General features: G+C 40.5%; 7 non-coding genes across 7 annotated transcripts; all 7 read left to right on the top strand.

Moving 5' to 3' along the window:
- The first annotated feature begins 1,032 nt into the window (after positions 1-1,032).
- Positions 1,033-1,105, top strand: trnaf-gaa (transfer RNA phenylalanine (anticodon GAA)). Its single transcript has one exon. It is a non-coding gene; the product is annotated as a tRNA-Phe (tRNA).
- Positions 1,106-2,518: 1,413 nt separating this feature from the next.
- Positions 2,519-2,590, top strand: trnaf-gaa (transfer RNA phenylalanine (anticodon GAA)). Its single transcript has one exon. It is a non-coding gene; the product is annotated as a tRNA-Phe (tRNA).
- Positions 2,591-4,076: 1,486 nt separating this feature from the next.
- On the top strand, positions 4,077-4,149 carry trnaf-gaa (transfer RNA phenylalanine (anticodon GAA)). The gene has a single exon. It is a non-coding gene; the product is annotated as a tRNA-Phe (tRNA).
- A 3,018-nt stretch (positions 4,150-7,167) lies between these two features.
- On the top strand, positions 7,168-7,239 carry trnaf-gaa (transfer RNA phenylalanine (anticodon GAA)). Its single transcript has one exon. It is a non-coding gene; the product is annotated as a tRNA-Phe (tRNA).
- A 1,486-nt stretch (positions 7,240-8,725) lies between these two features.
- trnaf-gaa (transfer RNA phenylalanine (anticodon GAA)) lies at positions 8,726-8,798 on the top strand. Its single transcript has one exon. It is a non-coding gene; the product is annotated as a tRNA-Phe (tRNA).
- Positions 8,799-11,816: 3,018 nt separating this feature from the next.
- Positions 11,817-11,888, top strand: trnaf-gaa (transfer RNA phenylalanine (anticodon GAA)). The gene has a single exon. It is a non-coding gene; the product is annotated as a tRNA-Phe (tRNA).
- A 1,486-nt stretch (positions 11,889-13,374) lies between these two features.
- Positions 13,375-13,447, top strand: trnaf-gaa (transfer RNA phenylalanine (anticodon GAA)). The gene has a single exon. It is a non-coding gene; the product is annotated as a tRNA-Phe (tRNA).
- The last annotated feature ends 784 nt before the right edge of the window (positions 13,448-14,231 follow it).

Raw genomic sequence — 14,231 nt, 5'->3', positions numbered from 1 at the left:
GTTAGGTCAGGGTGTGATGTGTGGTGGGCATTCTATGTTTTCTGTTTGTATGTTTTTGCCGGGTATGGTTCTCAATCAGGGACAGCTGTCTATAGTTGTCTCTGATTGGGAATCATTCTTAGGCACCCTGTTTTGCCACCTTAGTTGTGGGTAGTTGACTTTGTTAGTGGCCTGTATAGCCCTAGTAAGCGGTGTGGTGTTGGTTCTTGTTTTTGTTTGCGACATTCAAAATAAAAAGAAATGTACGCTCACAACGCTGCACCTTGGTCCGGTCATTTCCCTGATGACGTTCGTGACATTATCTGAATGCTCTAATCACATTTTGATCTATTAATGTCAGTCTTTGAATGCTCCATTGTATAAACTACACCGAATAATAATATAAACGCAACATGCAACAATTTCAAAGATTTTACTGAGTTACAGTTCATATAAGGAAATCAGTCAATGTAAATAAATTCATTAGGCCCTAATCCATGGATTTCACATGACTAAGAATACAGATATGCATGTGGTCACAGATACCTTTAAAAAAAAAGGTAGGAGCATGGATCTGAAAATCAGTCAGTATCTGGGGTGACCACCGTTTGCCTCATGCAGTGCGACACATCTCCTTTGCATAGAGTTGATCAGGCTGTGGCCTGTGGAATGTTGTCACACTACTCTTTAATGGCTGTGTGAAGTTATTGGATATTGGCGGGAACTGTAACACGTTGTCGTACACGTTGATCCAGAGCATCCCATACATGCTAAATGGTGACATGTCTGGTGAGTATGCAGGCCATGGAAGACCTGGGACATTTTCAGCTTCCAGGAATGGTGTACAGATTCTTACGAATCTGTCCCCTCCACCTATTACCAGATAGACTGAAGATCTAAAGGTCCCTGGTTGGGTTTCGGCAGGAACAGTTTTTGCGAGAGGTCTACATTTGGTTCGTGACATTCATAAAAAATAACGTGTGCGTGATTACTCCATCCAGGTGGAGGCATTTGTCATTCGCTGTTGGAGAAAGATTAATAGAAAATAAGGTGGCCGAAATAGCTCAGTTGGGAGAGCGTTAGACTGAAGATCTAAAGGTCCCTGGTTCGATCCCGGGTTTCGGCAGGAACAGTTTTTGCGAGAGGTCTACATTTGGTTCGTGACATTAAGGAGCCGATAAGATCTTCATTGTATACACCATAAGCTCGTCCCTTCCACCTATTACCAGATAGCAGAGTGGCGCAGCGGAAGCGTGCTGGGCCCATAACCCAGAGGTCGATGGATCGAAACCATCCTCTGCTATGTATTTTACATGTGGACAATTCGGCGAAGACAAAAACAGATCATAAGATAATATAAAAAGCCTTTATGCAATAGAAATGATACCTACCATACAGTTAGGATTTGACAAAATAAAAGGATACGTTTGTTTTCAAAGAATGCGTTAAAATTGTATTTGTAAGCAATACTATAACTTATATAATATATCAACTATAAAGTATGAATGGGTGAGTTAGACCACATTAATATTGCGTCATCCTGAAGGGTAAGTGCAAATTTGATGAATCATGATCATGATCTGTCACGCCCTGACCTTAGAGAGCCGTTTTATTTCTCTATGTGGTTAGGTCAGGGTGTGATGTGTGGTGGGCATTCTATGTTTTCTGTTTGTATGTTTTTGCCGGGTATGGTTCTCAATCAGGGACAGCTGTCTATAGTTGTCTCTGATTGGGAATCATTCTTAGGCAGCCTGTTTTGCCACCTTAGTTGTGGGTAGTTGACTTTGTTAGTGGCCTGTATAGCCCTAGTAAGCGGTGTGGTGTTGGTTCTTGTTTTTGTTTGCGACATTCAAAATAAAAAGAAATGTACGCTCACAACGCTGCACCTTGGTCCGGTCATTTCCCTGATGACGTTCGTGACATTATCTGAATGCTCTAATCACATTTTGATCTATTAATGTCAGTCTTTGAATGCTCCATTGTATAAACTACACCGAATAATAATATAAACGCAACATGCAACAATTTCAAAGATTTTACTGAGTTACAGTTCATATAAGGAAATCAGTCAATGTAAATAAATTCATTAGGCCCTAATCCATGGATTTCACATGACTAAGAATACAGATATGCATCTGGTCACAGATACCTTTAAAAAAAAAGGTAGGAGCATGGATCTGAAAATCAGTCAGTATCTGGGGTGACCACCGTTTGCCTCATGCAGTGCGACACATCTCCTTTGCATAGAGTTGATCAGGCTGTGGCCTGTGGAATGTTGTCACACTACTCTTTAATGGCTGTGTGAAGTTATTGGATATTGGCGGGAACTGTAACACGTTGTCGTACACGTTGATCCAGAGCATCCCATACATGCTAAATGGTGACATGTCTGGTGAGTATGCAGGCCATGGAAGACCTGGGACATTTTCAGCTTCCAGGAATGGTGTACAGATTCTTACGACATGGGACCCTGAATTATCATGCTGAAACATGAGGTGATAGCGGCAGATGATTGGCATGAAAATGTTGGCTTATGGTAGAGAAATAGCTCAGTTGGGAGAGTGTTAGACTGAAGATCTAAAGGTCCCTGGTTCGATCCCGGGTTTCGGCAGGAACAGTTTTTGCGAGAGGTCTACATTTGGTTCGTGACATTAAGGAGCCGATAAGATCTTCATTGTATACACCATAAGCTCGTCCCCTCCACCTATTACCAGATAGCAGAGTGGCGCAGCGGAAGCGTGCTGGGCCCATAACCCAGAGGTCGATGGATCGAAACCATCCTCTGCTATATATTTTACATGAGGACAATTCGGCGAAGACAAAAACAGATCATAAGATAATATAACAAGCCTTTATGCAATAGAAATGATACCTACCATACAGTTAAGATTTGACAAAATAAAAGGATACGTTTGTTTTCAAAGAATGCGTTAAAATTGTATTTGTAAGCAATACTATAACTTATATAATATATCAACTATAAAGTATGAATGGGTGAGTTAGACCACATTAATATTGCGTCATCCTGAAGGGTAAGTGCAAATTTGATGTGTTCACCCTCTCATGGACAATGGATAAAATAACACGTCATTTTATCTGAGTAGTTCTAGAACTTCCATTACACATTGAGAGCCTGTGTCTGTTAGGAAGAAGACTCCAGATCAACTGAGGCTCATTTTCGTAGCTGTCGTCAGTAATTGGGTTAGCCTAATTTGAACAAAAATTCTAATTGAAAGTATGTGTGAGTTTGTCAGGGGACCAGCAGGTGGACGCTTCAAAAATAACGTGTGCGTGATTACTCCATCCATGTGGAGGCATTTGTCACTCGCTGTTGGAGCCGATAAGATCTTCATTGTATACACCATAAGCTCGTCCCCTCCACCTATTACCAGATAGCAGAGTGGCGCAGCGGAAGCGTGCTGGGCCCATAACCCAGAGGTCGATGGATCGAAACCATCCTCTGCTATGTATTTTACATGTGGACAATTCGGCGAAGACAAAAACAGATTATAAGATAATATAAAAAGCCTTTATGCAATAGAAATGATACCTACCATACAGTTAAGATTTGACAAAATAAAAGGATACGTTTGTTTTCAAAGAATGCGTTAAAATTGTATTTGTAAGCAATACTTATATAATATATCAACTATAAAGTATGAATGGGTGAGTTAGACCACATTAATATTGCGTCATCCTGAAGGGTAGGTGCAAATTTGATGTGTTCACTACCACCCTCTCATGGACAATGGATAAAATAACACGTCATTTTATCTGAGTAGTTCTAGAACTTCCATTACACATTGAGAGCCTGTGTCTGTTAGGAAGAAGACTCCAGATCAACTGAGGCTCATTTGCGTAGCTGTCGTTAGTAATTGGGTTAGCCTAATTTGAACAAAAATTCTAATTGAAAGTATGTGTGAGTTTGTCAGGGGACCAGCAGGTGGACGCTTCAAAAATAACGTGTGCGTGATTACTCCATCCATGTGGAGGCATTTGTCACTCGCTGTTGGAGAAAGATTCATAGAAAATAATCATGATCCTAAAGTCAGCAGAATACACCAGACAGCCAACCACACCACAACCACTTTAAGGTGGCCGAAATAGCTCAGTTGGGAGAGCGTTAGACTGAAGATCTAAAGGTCCCTGGTTCGATCCCGGGTTCCGGCAGGAACATTTTTTGCGAGAGGTCTACATTTGGTTCGTGACATTAAGGAGCCGATAAGATCTTCATTGTATACACCATAAGCTCGTCCCCTCCACCTATTAACAGATAGACTGAAGATCTAAAGGTCCCTGGTTCGATCCCGGGTTTCGGCAGGAACAGTTTTTGCGAGAGGTCTACAATAGTTCAGTTGGGAGAGCGTTAGACTGAAGATCAAAAGGTCCCTGGTTCGTTCCCGGGTTTCGGCAAGTGTTTATTTTGCGAGACTTCTAAATTTGGCCTGAAACACAGGTTCAAAGGGTACATTTAGTTGGGAGATTATGGGTTGGACAAAACCCTGAACTCTCTTCAACTCCTCCACCCTTTCTCCGTGACCCAACCTATACTCAGAGGATTTCATATTATTCTGTATGTATATCAAAGATACTCCATTTAATATGATATGTTACATTTCATATTGTATGTATTATTAGGAATGTCCATCATCCATTTCAGATGATATGAATTACAATTTGTATGATGTTAAGAATTTCCAAAACGTACAATACATTACAAATTAGCAACATGTACAATATGTTAAGATTTTGCTAAACGTATGATATGCTACGAATTCCAATTTGTCTTTCACGTCTGACTCAATTTGTTTTAATGACATTACACATTTATTTTGGGATCCAACACTGTAAACGTAATTTAAACTTTTTCAAAAGAAGGCGAGAGAGGACACAGAAGAGAGGACGCAGGACTTGAGCAAATCTAATTGAGAAAAGGCCAACAGAGGAGTGGCCGTCCCGACTCGATAGCCTTCTCCCAGAGAGGAAGCACAAGAGTATCCTCCTACCTGAGTCCTTCGCAGAAGAGTTTTGAGATCCGCTACACCCCCTATGAATCAGCTGTTTTTTACTGGGAGGAGAAAAGCATGCAAATATTTAAAAACAATATGCTACATATCCTTTTATCGATAAAATGTCTAGCACAACTAGCTACTGTACATGTATTTGTACTACTTTACACATTTAATTTGTGATTAATCCCATGTAGCCTAAATGTAATTTGCATAATGATGCTTGAGTGAAGGAGTCTCATTTCCTTCAAGCACATTTGTTTCCACATTTCCTGCTCTCCTTGATAGATGATCGGAATAGTTTGTCACATTATCATCAAAATAATCTGTCAGCCCCAATATTTCCATACTAAGCTGAAATCATTGTGTGATTTTATATTAGGCCTTTGTTTTGTCACACCCAGCTAGCTAAAATTAGATACTTTGAAATTACTTCACCAACGCTACAGCTAGCTAGCTGTTGATATTGAATACACATGCACTTACTTATGCTTGTGTGTTGTGTGTTCTAATGTGCTGAGCAAGTTGAGATGTTAGCTAAAGGTTAAACACTATTAATTTAATGTTCCAACTAAACATCCGATCTGCTCACTGTGATTAAATGTTACATGTTATAGTCATAATTACAAATAGCAGATATGAAGCGGCCCACCTTCAAAAAGTTGCCAGATGGGAGCCTTGTCCTGAAAGACACCAGCCTTTATCCGTTGTATGTGCCCTCAACACCTGTGCCCTGCTGGGCCTCTGTCCGAGCCCTCGAGGCCTGTGTCTGGCTGGGCGTTACCCTAAACCTAAGCTAGCCCTTTAATCTAACCCTTACCATAAACCTTCAACCTAACTCCTAACCTTAACCCTAACCTTTATTCCTAACCCCTAGCTAATGTTAGCCAGCTAGCTAACATTTCTAACTTTTGCATGATTGTAATTCGTAACATATCATTTGAAATGGATGATATGCATCCAAAAAACAATACCAAATAGATGTATCAGATTTACGTACAGAATAATATGAAATGCTCTGAGACCATGTTGCTGTCTGTGATCTCCACATGTGTGCCCGGTTGGGCTTCTGTCCATGCTCCATGACTATGCTCGGCTGTCCCTCAGTCAGCCCCCAGTCCTCCTTAGTATTTTTTAAGCTTATACAGCATCATTTTTCATGTATTTATTACTCAACAGTATTCTCTCCTTCTTCTTAATTCACTCACAAAAGCCCTTATCTGTCACGCCCTGACCTTAGAGAGCCGTTTTATTTCTCTATGTGGTTAGGTCAGGGTGTGATGTGTGGTGGGCATTCTATGTTTTCTGTTTGTATGTTTTTGCCGGGTATGGTTCTCAATCAGGGACAGCTGTCTATAGTTGTCTCTGATTGGGAATCATTCTTAGGCACCCTGTTTTGCCACCTTAGTTGTGGGTAGTTGACTTTGTTAGTGGCCTGTATAGCCCTAGTAAGCGGTGTGGTGTTGGTTCTTGTTTTTGTTTGCGACATTCAAAATAAAAAGAAATGTACGCTCACAACGCTGCACCTTGGTCCGGTCATTTCCCTGATGACGTTCGTGACATTATCTGAATGCTCTAATCACATTTTGATCTATTAATGTCAGTCTTTGAATGCTCCATTGTATAAACTACACCGAATAATAATATAAACGCAACATGCAACAATTTCAAAGATTTTACTGAGTTACAGTTCATATAAGGAAATCAGTCAATGTAAATAAATTCATTAGGCCCTAATCCATGGATTTCACATGACTAAGAATACAGATATGCATCTGGTCACAGATACCTTTAAAAAAAAAGGTAGGAGCATGGATCTGAAAATCAGTCAGTATCTGGGGTGACCACCGTTTGCCTCATGCAGTGCGACACATCTCCTTTGCATAGAGTTGATCAGGCTGTGGCCTGTGGAATGTTGTCACACTACTCTTTAATGGCTGTGTGAAGTTATTGGATATTGGCGGGAACTGTAACACGTTGTCGTACACGTTGATCCAGAGCATCCCATACATGCTAAATGGTGACATGTCTGGTGAGTATGCAGGCCATGGAAGACCTGGGACATTTTCAGCTTCCAGGAATGGTGTACAGATTCTTACGACATGGGACCCTGAATTATCATGCTGAAACATGAGGTGATAGCGGCAGATGATTGGCATGAAAATGTTGGCTTATGGTAGAGAAATAGCTCAGTTGGGAGAGTGTTAGACTGAAGATCTAAAGGTCCCTGGTTCGATCCCGGGTTTCGGCAGGAACAGTTTTTGCGAGAGGTCTACATTTGGTTCGTGACATTAAGGAGCCGATAAGATCTTCATTGTATACACCATAAGCTCGTCCCCTCCACCTATTACCAGATAGCAGAGTGGCGCAGCGGAAGCGTGCTGGGCCCATAACCCAGAGGTCGATGGATCGAAACCATCCTCTGCTATATATTTTACATGAGGACAATTCGGCGAAGACAAAAACAGATCATAAGATAATATAACAAGCCTTTATGCAATAGAAATGATACCTACCATACAGTTAAGATTTGACAAAATAAAAGGATACGTTTGTTTTCAAAGAATGCGTTAAAATTGTATTTGTAAGCAATACTATAACTTATATAATATATCAACTATAAAGTATGAATGGGTGAGTTAGACCACATTAATATTGCGTCATCCTGAAGGGTAAGTGCAAATTTGATGTGTTCACCCTCTCATGGACAATGGATAAAATAACACGTCATTTTATCTGAGTAGTTCTAGAACTTCCATTACACATTGAGAGCCTGTGTCTGTTAGGAAGAAGACTCCAGATCAACTGAGGCTCATTTTCGTAGCTGTCGTCAGTAATTGGGTTAGCCTAATTTGAACAAAAATTCTAATTGAAAGTATGTGTGAGTTTGTCAGGGGACCAGCAGGTGGACGCTTCAAAAATAACGTGTGCGTGATTACTCCATCCATGTGGAGGCATTTGTCACTCGCTGTTGGAGCCGATAAGATCTTCATTGTATACACCATAAGCTCGTCCCCTCCACCTATTACCAGATAGCAGAGTGGCGCAGCGGAAGCGTGCTGGGCCCATAACCCAGAGGTCGATGGATCGAAACCATCCTCTGCTATGTATTTTACATGTGGACAATTCGGCGAAGACAAAAACAGATTATAAGATAATATAAAAAGCCTTTATGCAATAGAAATGATACCTACCATACAGTTAAGATTTGACAAAATAAAAGGATACGTTTGTTTTCAAAGAATGCGTTAAAATTGTATTTGTAAGCAATACTTATATAATATATCAACTATAAAGTATGAATGGGTGAGTTAGACCACATTAATATTGCGTCATCCTGAAGGGTAGGTGCAAATTTGATGTGTTCACTACCACCCTCTCATGGACAATGGATAAAATAACACGTCATTTTATCTGAGTAGTTCTAGAACTTCCATTACACATTGAGAGCCTGTGTCTGTTAGGAAGAAGACTCCAGATCAACTGAGGCTCATTTGCGTAGCTGTCGTTAGTAATTGGGTTAGCCTAATTTGAACAAAAATTCTAATTGAAAGTATGTGTGAGTTTGTCAGGGGACCAGCAGGTGGACGCTTCAAAAATAACGTGTGCGTGATTACTCCATCCATGTGGAGGCATTTGTCACTCGCTGTTGGAGAAAGATTAATAGAAAATAATCATGATCCTAAAGTCAGCAGAATACACCAGACAGCCAACCACACCACAACCACTTTAAGGTGGCCGAAATAGCTCAGTTGGGAGAGCGTTAGACTGAAGATCTAAAGGTCCCTGGTTCGATCCCGGGTTCCGGCAGGAACAGTTTTTGCGAGAGGTCTACATTTGGTTCGTGACATTAAGGAGCCGATAAGATCTTCATTGTATACACCATAAGCTCGTCCCCTCCACCTATTAACAGATAGACTGAAGATCTAAAGGTCCCTGGTTCGATCCCGGGTTTCGGCAGGAACAGTTTTTGCGAGAGGTCTACAATAGTTCAGTTGGGAGAGCGTTAGACTGAAGATCAAAAGGTCCCTGGTTCGTTCCCGGGTTTCGGCAAGTGTTTATTTTGCGAGACTTCTAAATTTGGCCTGAAACACAGGTTCAAAGGGTACATTTAGTTGGGAGATTATGGGTTGGACAAAACCCTGAACTCTCCTCAACTCCTCCACCCTTTCTCCGTGACCCAACCTATACTCAGAGGATTTCATATTATTCTGTATGTATATCAAAGATACTCCATTTAATATGATATGTTACATTTCATATTGTATGTATTATTAGGAATGTCCATCATCCATTTCATATGATATGAATTACAATTTGTATGATGTTAAGAATTTCCAAAACGTACAATACATTACAAATTAGCAACATGTACAATATGTTAAGATTTTGCTAAACGTATGATATGCTACGAATTCCAATTTGTCTTTCACGTCTGACTCAATTTGTTTTAATGACATTACACATTTATTTTGGGATCCAACACTGTAAACGTAATTTAAACTTTTTCAAAAGAAGGCGAGAGAGGACACAGAAGAGAGGACGCAGGACTTGAGCAAATCTAATTGAGAAAAGGCCAACAGAGGAGTGGCCGTCCCGACTCGATAGCCTTCTCCCAGAGAGGAAGCACAAGAGTATCCTCCTACCTGAGTCCTTCGCAGAAGAGTTTTGAGATCCGCTACACCCCCTATGAATCAGCTGTTTTTTACTGGGAGGAGAAAAGCATGCAAATATTTAAAAACAATATGCTACATATCCTTTTATCGATAAAATGTCTAGCACAACTAGCTACTGTACATGTATTTGTACTACTTTACACATTTAATTTGTGATTAATCCCATGTAGCCTAAATGTAATTTGCATAATGATGCTTGAGTGAAGGAGTCTCATTTCCTTCAAGCACATTTGTTTCCACATTTCCTGCTCTCCTTGATAGATGATCGGAATAGTTTGTCACATTATCATCAAAATAATCTGTCAGCCCCAATATTTCCATACTAAGCTGAAATCATTGTGTGATTTTATATTAGGCCTTTGTTTTGTCACACCCAGCTAGCTAAAATTAGATACTTTGAAATTACTTCACCAACGCTACAGCTAGCTAGCTGTTGATATTGAATACACATGCACTTACTTATGCTTGTGTGTTGTGTGTTCTAATGTGCTGAGCAAGTTGAGATGTTAGCTAAAGGTTAAACACTATTAATTTAATGTTCCAACTAAACATCCGATCTGCTCACTGTGATTAAATGTTACATGTTATAGTCATAATTACAAATAGCAGATATGAAGCGGCCCACCTTCAAAAAGTTGCCAGATGGGAGCCTTGTCCTGAAAGACACCAGCCTTTATCCGTTGTATGTGCCCTCAACACCTGTGCCCTGCTGGGCCTCTGTCCGAGCCCTCGAGGCCTGTGTCTGGCTGGGCGTTACCCTAAACCTAAGCTAGCCCTTTAATCTAACCCTTACCATAAACCTTCAACCTAACTCCTAACCTTAACCCTAACCTTTATTCCTAACCCCTAGCTAATGTTAGCCAGCTAGCTAACATTTCTAACTTTTGCATGATTGTAATTCGTAACATATCATTTGAAATGGATGATATGCATCCAAAAAACAATACCAAATAGATGTATCAGATTTACGTACAGAATAATATGAAATGCTCTGAGACCATGTTGCTGTCTGTGATCTCCACATGTGTGCCCGGTTGGGCTTCTGTCCATGCTCCATGACTATGCTCGGCTGTCCCTCAGTCAGCCCCCAGTCCTCCTTAGTATTTTTTAAGCTTATACAGCATCATTTTTCATGTATTTATTACTCAACAGTATTCTCTCCTTCTTCTTAATTCACTCACAAAAGCCCTTATCTGTCACGCCCTGACCTTAGAGAGCCGTTTTATTTCTCTATGTGGTTAGGTCAGGGTGTGATGTGTGGTGGGCATTCTATGTTTTCTGTTTGTATGTTTTTGCCGGGTATGGTTCTCAATCAGGGACAGCTGTCTATAGTTGTCTCTGATTGGGAATCATTCTTAGGCACCCTGTTTTGCCACCTTAGTTGTGGGTAGTTGACTTTGTTAGTGGCCTGTATAGCCCTAGTAAGCGGTGTGGTGTTGGTTCTTGTTTTTGTTTGCGACATTCAAAATAAAAAGAAATGTACGCTCACAACGCTGCACCTTGGTCCGGTCATTTCCCTGATGACGTTCGTGACATTATCTGAATGCTCTAATCACATTTTGATCTATTAATGTCAGTCTTTGAATGCTCCATTGTATAAACTACACCGAATAATAATATAAACGCAACATGCAACAATTTCAAAGATTTTACTGAGTTACAGTTCATATAAGGAAATCAGTCAATGTAAATAAATTCATTAGGCCCTAATCCATGGATTTCACATGACTAAGAATACAGATATGCATCTGGTCACAGATACCTTTAAAAAAAAAGGTAGGAGCATGGATCTGAAAATCAGTCAGTATCTGGGGTGACCACCGTTTGCCTCATGCAGTGCGACACATCTCCTTTGCATAGAGTTGATCAGGCTGTGGCCTGTGGAATGTTGTCACACTACTCTTTAATGGCTGTGTGAAGTTATTGGATATTGGCGGGAACTGTAACACGTTGTCGTACACGTTGATCCAGAGCATCCCATACATGCTAAATGGTGACATGTCTGGTGAGTATGCAGGCCATGGAAGACCTGGGACATTTTCAGCTTCCAGGAATGGTGTACAGATTCTTACGACATGGGACCCTGAATTATCATGCTGAAACATGAGGTGATAGCGGCAGATGATTGGCATGAAAATGTTGGCTTATGGTAGAGAAATAGCTCAGTTGGGAGAGTGTTAGACTGAAGATCTAAAGGTCCCTGGTTCGATCCCGGGTTTCGGCAGGAACAGTTTTTGCGAGAGGTCTACATTTGGTTCGTGACATTAAGGAGCCGATAAGATCTTCATTGTATACACCATAAGCTCGTCCCCTCCACCTATTACCAGATAGCAGAGTGGCGCAGCGGAAGCGTGCTGAGCCCATAACCCAGAGGTCGATGGATCGAAACCATCCTCTGCTATATATTTTACATGAGGACAATTCGGCGAAGACAAAAACAGATCATAAGATAATATAACAAGCCTTTATGCAATAGAAATGATACCTACCATACAGTTAAGATTTGACAAAATAAAAGGATACGTTTGTTTTCAAAGAATGCGTTAAAATTGTATTTGTAAGCAATACTATAACTTATATAATATATCAACTATAAAGTATGAATGGGTGAGTTAGACCACATTAATATTGCGTCATCCTGAAGGGTAAGTGCAAATTTGATGTGTTCACCCTCTCATGGACAATGGATAAAATAACACGTCATTTTATCTGAGTAGTTCTAGAACTTCCATTACACATTGAGAGCCTGTGTCTGTTAGGAAGAAGACTCCAGATCAACTGAGGCTCATTTTCGTAGCTGTCGTCAGTAATTGGGTTAGCCTAATTTGAACAAAAATTCTAATTGAAAGTATGTGTGAGTTTGTCAGGGGACCAGCAGGTGGACGCTTCAAAAATAACGTGTGCGTGATTACTCCATCCATGTGGAGGCATTTGTCACTCGCTGTTGGAGCCGATAAGATCTTCATTGTATACACCATAAGCTCGTCCCCTCCACCTATTACCAGATAGCAGAGTGGCGCAGCGGAAGCGTGCTGGGCCCATAACCCAGAGGTCGATGGATCGAAACCATCCTCTGCTATGTATTTTACATGTGGACAATTCGGCGAAGACAAAAACAGATTATAAGATAATATAAAAAGCCTTTATGCAATAGAAATGATACCTACCATACAGTTAAGATTTGACAAAATAAAAGGATACGTTTGTTTTCAAAGAATGCGTTAAAATTGTATTTGTAAGCAATACTTATATAATATATCAACTATAAAGTATGAATGGGTGAGTTAGACCACATTAATATTGCGTCATCCTGAAGGGTAGGTGCAAATTTGATGTGTTCACTACCACCCTCTCATGGACAATGGATAAAATAACACGTCATTTTATCTGAGTAGTTCTAGAACTTCCATTACACATTGAGAGCCTGTGTCTGTTAGGAAGAAGACTCCAGATCAACTGAGGCTCATTTGCGTAGCTGTCGTCAGTAATTGGGTTAGCCTAATTTGAACAAAAATTCTAATTGAAAGTATGTGTGAGTTTGTCAGGGGACCAGCAGGTGGACGCTTCAAAAATAACGTGTGCGTGATTACTCCATCCATGTGGAGGCATTTGTCACTCGCTGTTGGAGAAAGATTAATAGAAAATAATCATGATCCTAAAGTCAGCAGAATACACCAGACAGCCAACCACACCACAACCACTTTAAGGTGGCCGAAATAGCTCAGTTGGGAGAGCGTTAGACTGAAGATCTAAAGGTCCCTGGTTCGATCCCGGGTTCCGGCAGGAACAGTTTTTGCGAGAGGTCTACATTTGGTTCGTGACATTAAGGAGCCGATAAGATCTTCATTGTATACACCATAAGCTCGTCCCCTCCACCTATTAACAGATAGACTGAAGATCTAAAGGTCCCTGGTTCGATCCCGGGTTTCGGCAGGAACAGTTTTTGCGAGAGGTCTACAATAGTTCAGTTGGGAGAGCGTTAGACTGAAGATCAAAAGGTCCCTGGTTCGATCCCGGGTTTCGGCAAGTGTTTATTTTGCGAGACTTCTAAATTTGGCCTGAAACACAGGTTCAAAGGGTACATTTAGTTGGGAGATTATGGGTTGGACAAAACCCTGAACTCTCCTCAACTCCTCCACCCTTTCTCCGTGACCCAACCTATACTCAGAGGATTTCATATTATTCTGTATGTATATCAAAGATACTCCATTTAATATGATATGTTACATTTCATATTGTATGTATTATTAGGAATGTCCATCATCCATTTCATATGATATGAATTACAATTTGTATGATGTTAAGAATTTCCAAAACGTACAATACATTACAAATTAGCAACATGTACAATATGTTAAGATTTTGCTAAACGTATGATATGCTACGAATTCCAATTTGTCTTTCACGTCTGACTCAATTTGTTTTAATGACATTACACATTTATTTTGGGATCCAACACTGTAAACGTAATTTAAACTTTTTCAAAAGAAGGCGAGAGAGGACACAGACGAGAGGACGCAGGACTTGAGCAAATCTAATTGAGAAAAGGCCAACAGAGGAGTGGCCG

This window comes from Oncorhynchus mykiss, chromosome 6, assembly GCF_057628025.1.
Source record: "Oncorhynchus mykiss isolate SJ-2025 chromosome 6, ASM5762802v1, whole genome shotgun sequence".
In the NCBI taxonomy this organism is placed as follows: domain Eukaryota; kingdom Metazoa; phylum Chordata; class Actinopteri; order Salmoniformes; family Salmonidae; genus Oncorhynchus; species Oncorhynchus mykiss.
Note: the sequence above shows the minus strand (reverse complement) of the source record. Positions and strands in the feature narration are given on the sequence as shown.